The sequence below is a fragment of the Prionailurus bengalensis genome, chromosome D2 (genome assembly GCF_016509475.1).
Source record: "Prionailurus bengalensis isolate Pbe53 chromosome D2, Fcat_Pben_1.1_paternal_pri, whole genome shotgun sequence".
Taxonomy (NCBI): Eukaryota; Metazoa; Chordata; class Mammalia; order Carnivora; family Felidae; genus Prionailurus; species Prionailurus bengalensis.
Window position 1 is genome coordinate 86,432,760 of NC_057351.1, and position 15,295 is coordinate 86,448,054.

Consider the following 15,295-nt stretch of genomic DNA (forward strand, 5'->3'; position numbering starts at 1 on the left):
CATGGAGATAAGAATTACTAAAGAAATATTAGCAAACTGAGTTCAATGATAGATAAAATCCAACCTAGTGATGCAAGGCTGGGATACTATTCAAAAGACAATGTCATTTACCACATTGGCAGAATAAAAGAGGGAAATCATGTGATCACCTCCACAGGAATAGGAAAAGCACTTGACAAAATTCAACATCATTAATGACTTAAAAGCAAAAAATCCCACCACACTAGGAGGAGAAACTTCCTCAACCTGAGAAGGGCATCTTTGAAAAAGCCCAGCTGACACTGTGCTTAATGGTGAAATACTGAACCCCTTCCCTTAAGACCAGGAGAAAGGCCAGGGTGCCTTGCTCTCCCACTTCTGTTCAACTCTGTGCTGGGATCCTAGACAGTGTGCTAAGGCATAAAGTTCTAAATGGAAGAAATAAAATTGTCTTTGTTCACAGATGCCATGATCGTGACATACAAGGTTTTAGGATACAGTGGATGTGCAACATTTTTAAAATTGTATTTGTTTTTTGTTTGTTTGCTTTTTTAGAAAAAACACAGGACTACTGCTCCCATTACAAAGGGCTGGTCTTTGCAGGATGAAGGAGGGAATTCTGAGGGTGAGAAGGAGGCCCCTACTTGTCAGCGATGAGTGGGTTCCACAGGACTATGATGACTCAGGCCCTGCGCAGGAACTTCTTGGAGATGTAGTGGTCCTTGTCGACTGGGGTGGATTTCTTGCCCTAATGCTCTTGGGGACTCGGTCCACATCTCCTCCAGCACCGCGTCGCTGTCCCTGTCGAAGGGCATTCCTATAGCCTGGGGGCTTCTTGTCGTTGTGGCCACTGATGAGCACTTGGGTGTTGTTCTTGACTGACTGTGAGCACAGTGAGTGGACCCGGGTTAAACTCTTCCTCGTCCCGCTTCTGCAGCTGCTCCAGGGTCACCTCACTCTTGGGTTTGTTGAGGACACTCATAGTGGTAGTGGCTGTGCTCCCAGGTCAGTGCCGACTCCTCTGCATTGCTTCTGCCTCTCACAACTTATTAAGTATTAGATATGGAGAGAAAATTGAACAAAACTTGTGCAACCCCTGCACTGAAACTATGGAATGAGACAGAAAGTAAAGACCGGAATGGACAGCATGATTTGCTATGTTCATGGATTCGAAGACTCAAAATTTTAAGAAGCCCATTCTCTCTGCATCAATCAATAATTTCAATGCAATGCCAATCAGTATCTCAGCCAGCATCTTTTAGGAATTGACAAACTGATTCTAACATATACATGGAAAGGCAAAGAATCTAGAATAGTGAAAACAATTTTGAAAAAGAAGACCAAAGTTGCAGGGCAAGCACATCTGCTTTCAAGATGTATTATAAAGCTACAATAATCAATATGGTACAGTATTGGTGTAAAAGATCAAACAGACATCCCTATTGCAAAAGAAGGAGGAGGAGGGGGAGGAGGAGGAGGAGGAGGAGGAAGAGGGGAAAGGGGGAAGAGCAGAGAGAGGGACGGAGGGAGGAAGAAAGACAAGAAGGAAGGAAGGAAAGAAGGGGGGGGGGAACCTTGGCCCTTACTTCATATTAACACAAAAATCAACTTGAAATGGAGCTTTAAAATTAACAGCTAAAACTATAAAAGTTGTAGAAGAAAATAAAGGATAAAATCTTTGTGATCCTGAGTTGGGGAAATATTTCCTAGAAAGGACAAGAAAGAAACAAACCATAAAGGAAGAAATTTTTACTTCATCAAATTTGGACTTATTTTCCAGAATACCCTTTAAGAACCAAATCAGAATCAGATATACAGAACTGGCTCCTAGAAACCAGCACACAATTGGATTAGCCATAGGGGATGGGGGAAACTTTCTGGGATGAAAGAAATATCCCACACTTGACAGCAGTGGTGCTTACAAAACTGTATACATTTGTCAAAAGTCATTGAATCACATCCTTTAAAATGATAAATTTTACTTTATGTAAATTACAATTCAGTGAACTGAATTCAAAAATTAACTTCTGGGGCACCTGGGTGACTACGCCCACTCTTGACCTCAGCTCAGGTCTTGATCTCAGGGTCGTGAGTTCAAGCCCTGTATTGGGCTCTGCCCTGGGCATGAAGCCTACTTAAAGTTTTTAAAAATTATATCTCTATGTAGTACTAATTAAAAACCTAAAAATAAAACTATAAAAAAAATTAGGCCCCTTATGATAGCATCAAATAAACAAAATGCTTGGAAATAAAATTAATGAAAGATGCACAAGACGTGCATACTGAGAACTCCAACCCATTCCTAAACAAGAAATAAATAAATGGTGAGATATACCATGTTCATGGATTAGAGGGCTCACTATTATTAAGATATCCATTTTCTCTAAAATTGATATACAGATATAACCTCAACAAAATCTCGGCAGACTTTTTTGTAGACTCAAAATTTATATGGAAATACAAAGGCTATAGAATTGTCAAAACAATTTTGGTAAATGAACAAAGCTGGAAGACGTACACTATCTCTTTTCAAGATTTACCATAAAGCTGTAACAATGAAGAGAGTGTATCACTGGTATAAAGAAAGACAAAGATCCCAAAACGGACTCACACATGCAGATCAAATGACTTTTGACAAAGGTACCAAAGTTATCCAATGAGGACAACAAAGTCTTTTCAAGGGATGGTGCCGGAATAATTGGGTATCCACATGGGAAAAACCAACTCCCTACCTCATGCTTTGCACAAAAATGGGTTAGAAATTGGCCCTAGACCTAAACTTGACTCGAAGGTAGACAAAAATTTCAGACAAGACAGAGAAATCACCAACCAGAAGGGAATGACTGCTCATCTAAAAAGAACATTGAGGGGAAGAACAGGCCAACCACAGACGGGGAGAAAATATCACAACACATCCATCCATCAAAAGACCTGAATTCAGAATGTCTAAAGAACTCCTTTTAGAGAGCTCAGTATTCATACAGAACTCAGTGTTAACAACGCACACACACATACCAAATGGGCAAAAGACTTAAACAGACCCTTCACACAGTAAGCTGTACAAATGACCAATCAGCAGATGAAAAAGTCATCAATACCATGAGTCATCAGGAGAATGCAAATGTTCCTAATATGAAAATTTCTCTTTGTTCATCATTTTTGGAACACTCATCGTCTGCCAATGTAAGAAGCATCATTTTCTTGATAATTGTATAGTTCTCCATGACAATTAGATTTGGCCGTGCCTACTGGAGAGATCCTGCCGAGCCTCTAAGACACCAGCCGGCCGCCCTGCGGGCCAGCAGATGCCTTCAACCCAGACCCCACGAGCACTCCCAGGGGCCCAGCCAGAAAGGAGAACAAGTCTGGGCCACGACTGCCCCTGCACAGTCCAGAACACTCCCTGAAGGTAGACCTGGCGTGTGTGACACCCATCGGGTCAGAAAGACTCCAGCTGGGGTTGGTCTGAGCACTTCCAGGTCAACTCGCACGTTCCCTCCTTCCACTCAGTCGACTTAAATGCAAAAAGCAAGGCCCTGGGAGCCCCCGGTAAATACAGTGTGGTCCTGCCCTCGCGGCATTGCAGGCACTGGAGAAAGATGCACATTCCTGTGACAGGAGACTCCTGGAGAGGGTCTCTGTCTACTGTGCAGGCTTGTGTGCACACGCACACGCACGCGCACGCGCACGCACAGACGTGCAGCACACGCAAGAACACCATCTCCAAACAGAAAGCTGCTTTTCTTGGGCCATCCGTGCTGCTGTCTGTGAGTCTGGCTTCCACGAGCCCCCGGGAAATCGAAAGCCCCCTGAGTCCTCGACCCAAGGCCGTGGCCATGTCCTGTGTGCTGTGCCCCGAGGGCCTGAGGCCCAGGCTGCTGGTGGGCTGACCCAGGGTCTGGGAGCTGAGGCACCACCAGTCAGAGGGTGCTGAACCACCAGCTCCCACCTCACTACTCTCGTGGAGGACGGCTCTCTTTGCTGTAGGGCTGCCGTCCACTCACCAAGGTGATGTCAACGGCAACTGCATTGGAAACGGAGACACTGCAAGACTGTGTAATTAACAGAGCCTTTCGGGACGTTTCAATTAACTCAGTCTGCAGACGAGCAAACTCCTGTTCTCTGGAGCACCGAGATTTTTTAATTAAAAGGAATTTGAGATAATTTTGTAAAGGTTTCTTGGATTCCACTGGACACACCCACAAGGGTCTGAAGGCAGGTGGCCCCGCCTTGTTCCAGGTGACCACGGTCCCCTCGGCTTTCTTGGCCTGCAATGCCCTCCCTCCAAGACTGCACATGTGGGCCCGAAGATGCGCATCATCCCAGCAAGAGGGTGGGCTCAACTTTCCGAGGACTGAGGAGCCCTGTCGGCCCCAGAAGTGATAAGCCCACAGGTGAGCTGGGCTGCACAAACCTTAACTTCCCAGCCCCAAGACACAGCTCTGCCACCCTGCGCACTGCCCTGGGGACGCTCAGCCTGCGGGCTGGGGGTGCGGTCAGCACGGGCTCTGCGTCCACCTGTGCGCACAGGACAGCCTTTCCTAACCTCGTGTCCCAGCGAGACAGACATGGGCCCTGGCAGGCAGGCGGGGGGAGGGTCCCCCAACACTGGGCCTCTCTCAAGATCCAAGGCACCCTCTGCAGGGGTCCAGGGGGCCCCGTCGAGACAAAGCATCTCCTGGGCCCCAGACCACTCCAGCTGCTTCCTAAAGACACAGGAGCCAGAACATTGGGCAGCAGCCCACGAAGGCTGCTACCGTGAAGTCCAGCAGCACCATGCACGGCACCCCCTCCACGGGCAGGAGGTGCCCACACGGAGTGGACAGCTAAGGCGAGCACAGCCCAGGACACTTGTCGGCCAAGCAGGGGCCGCTCCCACACACTCCCATACACACAGGCATAAATATATCCTTATATACTCTCTCTCTCTCTCTCTCTCTCTCTCTCACACACACACACACACACACACACACACACACACTGCCAGGTCCATGGGCAGGGACTCCCAGAGACGCTTTGGAAGGGACGCCAACTCCCCAGACCCTCAGCCACGCCTCAACTGCATTTCGCAGCCAGTGGTCACAGGAAACTCAAGGCTCAGTGCTCCCAATGGCTAGCACTGTGGTTCTCAGCAGGGGGCAGTTACCCCCTGGGGACACGTGGCAATGCCTGGATGTATGACTGACTGTCACAAATGTGGGGGGGGGGGGGTTGCTGCTGGCACCAGTGGGCAGAGGCCAGGGATGCTGCTAACATCCTGTAGTGCGAGGAACCGCGCCCCTCCCCCTCCAAGAACGACCCAGCCCGGATGTCCACGCTGCAGAGCCTGCCTGGCTTAGAGGTGGCCCCTGCTCCACCCTGCACAGGGCAGCCCCCGCCGGCTTGGCCTGTGGAAGTCCAAGGGACCCTGTGGTCAGAGCTGTACCCAGCTGAGGCCCCAAAGCCGCCCTGCACACCAGTGACCGCTCCAGAAGGCACGGGGACCCTGTGCGGAGGGAGGTGGCTGTGGCCCCGGACACGAGGCACACACCTGCTCACCAGCCGGGTTCTCAGCTCCTGTCAGATGTGCGTTTCATAAGCAGCCCACACGCAGCCTCTCCAACCCAATTCAGGGAAAGAGCTTTTGGGACAGCGGCACCTGCATCTGCCCAAATTCATCCGTCACGTTCAGCCCGAAGGCAAGTGCAGCCAGTCTCCTGTGTCTCCAACAGCCGGGACAGCCACTCCCACCCCTGTGCCCCATTCCCCGTCCCCTGCAGGCCCTGCCCTGACTTCTCCTAAAGCCCAGTGTCCTGAGCCTGTCTGTCCAAGTGACCAGGCAGCTTCACCTAACTTCTCTGACGGCCTGGAACAGAACACACGCCCCCAGAGAAGACGGAACAGAGTCATCCAGAACCGAAGCCAGGGTCTGGCCGTCCAGAGGGCTCTGCTGCTGCCAGCTGGGGACGGGGGAGGGCAGGGGGCAGGGCCAGAGGGCCCGGACTGCCACGACAGGGCACTGAGTGGGCAGGAGCCATGCCGGACACACGGGCTGGTTACACCTGGCCCCAAGGAGGGCTCGGGCCTGGGGGCACCAGAACTTGGTTCTGAAGGGGCCGAATCTGAGAGTGTGAGACACATCAGTGGTAGCGTCGAGTCAGAGACTGGACAGAAAAGTCCGCAACGTGGGAGGCAGGTCCCGGCTGGAGATATAAATTTGGGAGTCGGCATATGGATGACATTTGAAGCCGTGAGGCGGCCGATGCGTGAGTGTAGTGACACACAGTGGAGAGAGAAGGACCGGCCGAGGGGCCGAGGAGAAGCCAGTGGCGGCACCCTGGGAACCACAGGGAGGGAGCGACTCTGGGCGGCTCCGCGGTGCTGGGTGCTGCCACGGGTGGAGGACGAGCAGGGCTGGGGCTGGCCATCACTGGCAGCCACGTGGAGGGCACCTTCCCCCGGGCGCGGGGCCGCAGGTTCCCGGGGGCAGAGAGGCAAGGACGAAGAGCCCCTGGTGAGTTTTGCCGGAGACGGGGGGCAGCGCACATGCAACGCCTACAGGACGCCTGCGCCACGAGGGCCCTGGGGACACAGAATCACGTGGCTCCACCCTGGCCACCCTCAGGAGCCGGTGACGCAACCCGTCAACACGCACGAAACCTGAGCTGAGCTCAACACAGGGCTCGGCTGAACCCGGGGGGCCCGGGAGCTCGACCCGCCCGTCTCCGCTGCAGCCGTGGACGGCTCTTCCCGCCCCCACAGAGCCTCTGAGACGTCCTGGGGCAGGGAGGGCAGAGATGCGCACATTCTGTCAGGCCTACACCTAGGAACACATCCTGGGTTGTGGGGTCATTGCCCCCCAGCCGAGGGCCAGTAGGAACCATCTGAGGCTGGACACTTCTGGCACGACGGGGGCCCCGGACCGTCTCAGCCGGAGGGTATTTGCGAGAAGGGCCGGGGAGGTTTGGGCTCAGTGCGGCGGCACGGGGGCGTAGGGGCAGCGGCCTGACACTGTCAGGGTGCTTGGACAGCTTTAGGGCTGGGCATCCTCGCAGCTCGTCCACAGAAGGTGGGGGGTAAAGTGGGTGCAGAGCTGTGACTGGCAGAGCCGGGCAGGGGGAGTCTGGCCATTTGGGCTTGGACAACACTCGTGACGTGCCACGGAGGGCTCTTGTCTCTGTCTTGGCCCATCACGGCCGGACGTGGGTGTTCTGTGATATCGTTTACGTGCCACACAAGAGCGCCAGGGCCCGGCCGCGTGCCAAGCCAGCTCCAGACGTGAAGGCTGGGCTCTCTCTGCCACGTCCCGCCGAGCAGCTTCTGAAGTGGTTGTGTGAATTCACACTCCCTCTGCCCGGGGCGTACAGAGCAGGTGCACACTGCAGATACTCAGCTCGCTGAAGGAGGTGACGGGCACACACCAGAGCCCGTGCTTCAGAGAGACGGTCCTTTCCCAGGAACAGTGAGCACCCCCGGCACCCGGACGTTGGATCCCGGCACTGTCCCCTCCCCGACAGAAAGGCCCGGGCTCCCTGGAGAGCTGACTGACTCCAGCACCGGGCCAGGGGACAAACCTCGTGGGGCCAGAAAGGAAGCGCTCAAAAGGCTGAGGAACAAGCGAAGGGCGACAGGGCGTGCCAGGGGCACGGCAGCCAGCTGAAGGCCGGGCCCAGCTACAGCAACAGAAGTGACAATGAAGTCACACTGGATTATAACCCAAGTGCCCGACCAACACCCTTGCGTCCACACTAATATACGTGAATGGCCCAACAACCACACAAATGGGGAGGAGAGACCAATCTGCGCAGAACGTAGACGTCTCCGCCTCCAGGATGGGGGCCTGACACCCACCCCCTAAGCGTGGGTGGTGCGTGGGGACTGCCGACAGGACAGTCCCTGACGGCGGACCCTCCTGAGTAGGAGGCCGCAGCCACGGGGACAAGGTCAGAGCCCCGCTGGGCTCCTCCCACAGACCCAGTGGGACCCCGACATGCTACAAAACACCTGACCAGCTCTCCTCGAAACCACCGAGGTCATCAAAAACCAGGAAAGGCTGAGAAACTGTCGTGGCCCAAGAAATGTAAAGAAAGACACGTCACGTGGAACCACGGAACAGAAGAATATCAAGTACAGACGGGAAACCTGAATCAACTATGGGCCTCCGTTACTCAGTTGTGACTGTTAACTCGATTGGCCACGGGCGCCCAGATCACGCACTCTCCCGGCGGGTCTGGGCGTGTTTCGGGTGATGCCAGCACTGCAGTCTGTGGATTCAGTAAAGCCGACCCCCAGCCCAGCGAGTGTGGACATCGACCAATCCACCGAGGCCCTGATGGAGGAAGGGTGGACTCTCCCTTTGTTCCTGCCTCACCTTCCGGGACGGCTCGTGTCATGTTCTGCCCTCGGACTGGGAGCTGCCCACGGACGCGGACTCTGTTCCCGGGGTCGGCCGGCCCACGGCTGACTGGATCCTGCTTGGCCTGGGTAACTGTGCGAGCCCCCCGGTCTAAATAAATCCCCCGATACGCACACACACCCCCGCATGCACGTGCACACACGCACACACCACACTCCTGTTCTGCAAGTGCACCACCCCCCCCCCGACAGCCCTACTATGGGGTCAGGTCACGGTGGGCTCACCGGGTGTGGCTGTCTGACCCTCCACCCCAACACAAGACACTGATGTTCGTGGAAACCCGTGGTGACGGCTCGTCGCACTGCCTTCAGACTGTGCTGCAAATCTATAATATTCTCTCTCTCTCTCTCTGTTTTTTTTTTTTTTTAAGTAGGCGTCATGCCCCTGAGATCAAGACCTAAGCTGAGATCAGGAGTTGGACGCTCAACCCACTGAGCCACTCAGGGGCCCCTAAAATACTCCAAGTTTACAAGAAAAAAGTTTTGAAAAAGTAACACATGCTTCATATGGATCCAAGCGTGGATTGGAAGGCGATACGGAAAACTGCAGGTGGTTGTTATATTAGTGCTGAGGTTACATAAGACGCTGAATTTCTTAATATTTTTTCTTGTCACTTTTTGTTATATAATAAGAAGCTATAAAGTTTAAAAAAAAAAAAGGAGCATCCTGGAAACAGCGTCTGGTGGCTACACGAGCAGCCACGTAATTTGTCACACAAACCAGGACACGTCTGAGAGTGACAGGGAGGCCGTTCATCACCACGCCCGACCAACCAGCAGGAACCGGAGTCGTGCGGGGTACAGGGTCGTAGCTGCGTCCTCCCTAAATCCCTGCGCATCGTGGCCCCAGAGCAGAGCCGGGTCAGCGGGGAGGCTTTGTCAGAGGCACCGAGACGTGCACATTGGTGTCCGGGGGGCCTTCTCAACCTTCTCGACCCTGCGAGCCCGCACAGCCAGCTCACCCATGGCTGACCACGCACTCTTGCCCGAAGCACCCTACAGGGGTGGGGGGAGGGCCACCCCAGGTTTTCCAGCTGCTGTATGCGCCACGGGGCCGCCAGCACAGGCATGAACTGCTCGCGCACGTGTGGACGGGGACCCCCTCTCTTTGTGGCTTCCTTCCTGTTTCCCTGTCCCCCGCCCTCCCAGTCATGTGCTAATTTTGCAAAGCATCCTTTCTGCCGAGGAGCTAAATACAATTTCAGAAACACACGACGACCTTGATTCTAGAAGAAAAGGAGAAAACAAAAGAATTGGGGACGAAGGAGAGACATGACCCAGGACAGCCCAGGTGGGTCCCCTGGACCCAGGCTCCCTGTGAGCTTCCCGGAAAAGTCCCCAGGGCCAGGTGGGTCACAGGCGCTGGCAGGTGCACAGCCCACAGGCTGCCTGGGCTCCATTCTTCACACTCAGGAGGCGCTCGCTTCCCCTCTTTCTTCCTGTTTGTTTCTGAGACGGACGGCACTTCCCCGGAGGCTGAGTTTCGAGGCAGAGAACCGAATTCCACGAGTGTCCCAGTGATTCCCGGGGCTCTGACACAGCGACTGGCTCTGCTGGGTGGTGCTGGGTCCTCTTGCCACACTGGCACCCTGCGTGGCCCCGGAGTCGAGGTGGCCGAGAGGGCGCTCACACAACACAGGGAAGGCAGGCCTCTTCCCGAGGAGGCCGCGGGCAGGCACGCTCAGGGACTTCCGGCTCGTCCCGGCCGGCCACCCCCGTGTGCGTGCTCTCTCCTGAGCCTGAGCGGGACCTGCTCCAGCCACGCAATGCGGCGGAGGGACAGGGTGCCCGTCCACACCCACCGCGTGCCTCAGCCTCCGTGTGCTGGCCTCCATCGGCCTCGGCGCTCTCGGGAGGAAGTCCCACTCCCCCACGGCAGACACCTGCGGACACGGAGGAGCCCCGAGACCACGGACGATAGGCCCACACAGCCGCTGGTGATCCCTTCAAAGGGTGGGGCCCGATTCCCTCCCCTTGAGTGTGGGCTAGACACGGTGACCCACTTCCAGCAAGTGGCCTAAGGCGCCAGGGACAGCATGTGACTTCGGAGTGTGGCTTCCTCCTCTCTCCCGGCTCGCGGAGAGGCTGGCCGCCGTGGCGTGAGGCCACGCAAGCAGCCCCACGGAGAGGCCCACGCGTTGAGGGGTTGGCGCGGGAGCAGGGTCCCTGCCCGTCAAAGCTGCAGACGGTGCGGGTGCGGCCACGGCTCCCGGCTCCCGGGGGGCCCGGAGCCAGACGCACCCGGGAGAGCCGCTCCCGACCCCCCAACTCACAGAAATGGAGGTGACGGCACGTCTTAAGGCCTGAGGTTTCGAGGTGGTTTGCTACGTCACAGAGAACAGGAACAGATAACACACAGCAGGCGACAGCGTGAGCCGCGACCCCCGGGGATGTGACGTTCGGCCTCCAGGCCTCTGAGCCGTTCCAGCTGGGAATGAGGCACCATGTACGTGAGCAAGGGAGCCACCACGGATGTCCTGGGGGACCCGTCCCCACCGGACCCTGGCCAGTCACGAGAAATAATAAGGACAGGTGGTGTTAAGTCACTGAGCTTTGGGGCCCTTCGTCGCCGCAGATGAGTAACTGACGACGGGCCCCGCGGCCACAAACAGCGTCCAGTCTGAGAGACTGGGTGCTGAGACCCTGCCCTGCCCCCAGGGCTCCGGGTCGCACGTGGCCAGCCAGGTCCCAGGAGAGGCCCGGGTCCTGGGGGAGGCAGCCGACGGCACAGCAGACCCCTCCTCGCCCCGACGCTGCCACAGGCGCGAAAGAACAAAGGCCACGCTTGCAAAGCCCGAGTGTCTGTGCCAGGCCTGACACGCTCCCAAGGAAATCGCAAAGTCGTCTATTTCTTGCTTTTGTGACCAGTTCCACCTCACGCATACAAAGTATGAGGAGTCATGATGTGAATTCTGAGAGCAGAGACCTTTCTAAAGTCAACTTCTGAAATCGCTGTGAGAAATTGAATGTGCTCAGCTCTATTTTTAATAAATTGGGGGCGACACTGACTCCCACCCACACCAGCTCCTCGGTTTCGGAGCCTAGATAACAGCCAGCCAGGATTTCGCAGGATCGACGCGGGCCTGTGCCGGAGCCTCCGTGGGCTCCCAGGCACACGCGGGACGTGGCGGGGGGAGGAGGGGCCTTCCCACAGCTGAGTGAAGCCAGGCAGGGAGAGCCCCCAGCGGTCAGCTGCCTTGGTTTTTAAAGTAATAGATTTTAGGTCAATGACGAAAAACATTTTTTGATGAAGCAGGCATCCCAGATTTTAAAAATAACAATAATTGTATTAATTACAGCTTCTCCCAAGTTGTCTCAAATTCTGATCATGGAAATCACTCCGTGTTTGGATCCAGCCAGTGTTTGGGGAAGCAAAAAGTAGCCCAGTGTCCTGCGGGGGCCCGGCCGGCTCGCACCCCGAGAGGAGCTTGGTGTCCACCCGCCTTGGGGAGAAGGAGCAGAACGGAGGAGGCCTGCACGCTGGACGGCGAGGACTGACCGTTTGTGGGAACACCAGCCAGCAGGAGGAGCGCTTACCGAAGCTGTGTTTGTGTCCGTGGTCACACACAGGTTGCGGAGCGAGGCAGGTGTGAGGAAACACACGGTCGACCTATTCGAAGTAAGGAAGAACGACGTGCACGGGAAGGACAGGGACCCCAGCCCCAGGGCCAGGCCCTTCACTAAGGTCAATGCCACATTTGACTGAGCTTCCTGTGGACGGGGAGCCGGGCACAGGCCCTTAAAATAAGAACCAACCGGCCCCAAAGAGGACCAGAGGGGCTGTCCCGGGCCCCCCAGGAGGGCAGACGGCTCCCGTCAGCCCCCCAGCAAGGCCCTCGGGTGTGGGGCTGGACCGCCATGCTCCCAGCACACACCGGAGGGGAGCCAAGCGACCTCTGGGACACGCGAGCCCTCGGCACCCGCCAAGCAGCCGGCTCTGGGACCAAGGACACGCACAGAGGATCGGGGAGCACCTAGGTGTCCCTTAGCAACCCCCACTGGTACACTTGCCCGGCACGCCTGGGGAGGGATCAGAAGGAAGACGCCAAGTCCCCACTTACGAGAAAGGAAGGCGGTGGAAATGTGCTGTGGTTACGTGTGCCCCAGGCCGTACCTGAGACAGATCACGAAGAAATAAAGACACAACTGAAGGAGACACGGGGCCATCTCATAACCAGCAGCTTCCCGGTTAGAGCCAGCTTGTGTCCAGGGCCGGTGTGGGCTCCCGTCCAATGCCCGTCACCCAGTGCGTCGAGCCCCAGGGGACTCTGCCCTCAGCATCTGGGCCTGCTAAGCCCTCCGAGCCCAAGGTGCATCCCAGGGTGGGCGGCAATGGGACCGCCTGGGAGCCGGTTGGCAATGCAGACCCTTGGGCCCCACCCCAGACCTGCTGAGTCGGAATCTGCTTCTTCACAAGGCCCCCCGGGGGGGTTGGGGCCCAGGACGGCTGGGCCGCCCTGACCCTGTTCAGAATGAGTGCCCCTCCACGGCTTTGCCACCCCCAGACCCTCATCCTCAGACAGAAGCCCTGAACAAAAATTACCCCCGCGCATTCGTACATTACTTCTCAACTGGAAAGCTGGGTGGTTAAATTTTTAAAAGAAAATCGGCTTATTTATAGCACTTTAAAACACACAACCAGATGGACAGGCGTGCAGAGATGACGTGACGGTAGGTCCCAAGTCCATTCTGAGACCAGCCTTGTCAGCCACGGGAGAGAAACACGTCAAGCTCCAGGGCTGCCTAAACGCCCTCCAGGACACCCAGTGCTGCCCCCCAGAACCCCAGAACCCCAGGAACCCAGCTGCCCCCCAGAACCCCAGAACCCCAGGAACGAACACGCAAGGGGGCTTTCCAAAGGGGCCACGTGCCCTCCTACCCAACCTGAACCAAATGCCCGCCCCACACCAAGGGCCTCTGCATTGCCTCTACCAGCTGGTCAAGGACCCCAGGGTCCCAGGGTCTGCACCCACAGGGCTTCTGGCCACCAAGGCCCCTGCCACATGGGGAGGGTGTGTGAACCGCCATTAGCCCGAGTCTGGGTCCCACAGGGAGCCACCGCCCAGCCCCCCCACCCCTTCTTCCCGGTCAGGAGGGAAGGAAAAAGGTACTTCCTGAAACTCAAGTCTATGCCCCCTGCAAACAGACTCTTAATAAGGAGGGGCCGGACTGACCCCCACAAGGGTGGCCCCATGAGCACTAGCAGGCCACCACCCGTGTGCCCCACCCACTGCTCTTGGCCCTGCAACACAAAGGAAAAGTGGGGCACATGCACCGTAGAGTAGTGGACAACCCTTCTTTGCTGCTCGTGTGACTGGCCACCCAGAAAGCCCAAGCGCAGAAATCAAAACCCTGGGAACCAGCAAGGGTCTCAGCAGAGTGGCCATTTCCAGGATGAATAGTTTCAAAAGTAAAGTTTCGGGGTGCCTGGGGGGCTCAGTCGGTTGAGCGTCTGACTTCGGCTCGGGTCACGATCTGGCAGTCTGTGGGTTCGAGCCCCCCCGTCGGGCTCTGTGCTGACAGCTCGGAGCCCGGAGCCCGCTTCGGATTGTGGGTCTCCCTCTCTCTCTGCTCCTCCCCACTCGTGCTCTGTCTCTCTCTCACACCCAAAAAATAAACATTAAAAAAATTTTTTTAAACAATGAAATAAAAAGTAGAGTTTTCCTTCATTCCAGCACTAACCAGTGCAGAAAGATCCTGTTCACAGTTCACCGAAGGAAGCCCAGCAGCGAACACACAATAAAGGGCATTTAAACTTAGAAGCACCCTAAGTGAGCCCACAGGAGGAAGACCTTCTCGCTGCCATCAGATGTTGTTCCAAATGGATTGGAAGTTTCCATATGAAGTATTGGAAGGCAGCGCAGGTGCAGGTTTAGAAACTGGGAACGGACGACAGTAACACGACACCAAGGCCAGGACCTGCCAGGAAGGAAGCTATTGATGAATCCGACCACACAAAAATTAAACACATCCGTACCAAGAAACCCCCAGCAACACTGCAAGATAGGTGGCAAATGTGCATAGGGGCTGTTTGCGGGTGAGGCTGTGTGCACGCGGAACAGTGAAAAGAAACAGGACGGCAAAGGTCCCCGTGGGAGGCACGCGATTCACAAGAGACAGCCGCCCCAGAGATAGAAAGCAAAGAGATTAATTACCAGTGCCATTGGCAGAGAAACTCCAAGCATTAATACAATCTTTACCTTGCGGACCGTCAAAAGTGTAAAACATCTCCACCAGCCCAAGTTGGTGAGGACTCAGGGAAAGAGGGCTTTGGAGCACACGGCGAGAACAAACCACCACGGCCTTCCGTCCCGGCTGCTCCGTGGAAGTCTCTGCCCTCTCGCCCCTCCCCTGGGTCCCTCCTGCCATTCAGTTTACTTATTCACATTTCCTGTCCGCTGTCGGTCTCCCCACTGTCCCCCACCGTCTGGTTACCCTACACGCAGCAGCCATACCCATTTGGTCACCAGCGTGTAAGGCGCAGCCCCGACGGCAGCTGGCTCACAGAGGGCCGTTCGAATCGAGGCCAGCCGGGCAGACGTACCAAGATGCCTTGGGTGGACACTCTTGCGTGTCTCATTCCCAAGTGCATGAAGCTGAATGCACAGAGACGCTTGTGCTGAGCTGTTTATGATAGTCACAGACAGGGAAACACCCCAACGTCCTACGATAGGAAATGAAGTGAATAGGGAATGTGGTATCTACACAGAGGAATTGTCTACACAGAGGAGAGCCGAAAGGCAGGGACTCTGGGACCCGACGACCCATCAAAACCACCAGCAGGGCGCTCTGCCCCCACCCCCACCCCACCCGCACCCATCCCGACAAACTCAACTTGAATCTCTGGGGGGGTGGGACCCAGCCAGCCTGGTGTTTAAGGGCACCACGGAGTCTAGCTCGTGGCCACTTTTGAGGACCACGG

General features: G+C 55.9%; 1 protein-coding gene and 1 pseudogene across 2 annotated transcripts in view; both read right to left on the reverse strand.

The window, feature by feature from the left end:
* Window positions 1-15,295, reverse strand: part of STK32C (serine/threonine kinase 32C) — a 93,841-nt gene that overhangs the window by 59,455 nt on the left and 19,091 nt on the right. The window lies entirely within an intron of this gene.
* On the reverse strand, window positions 620-1,136 carry LOC122493399 (annotated as a pseudogene).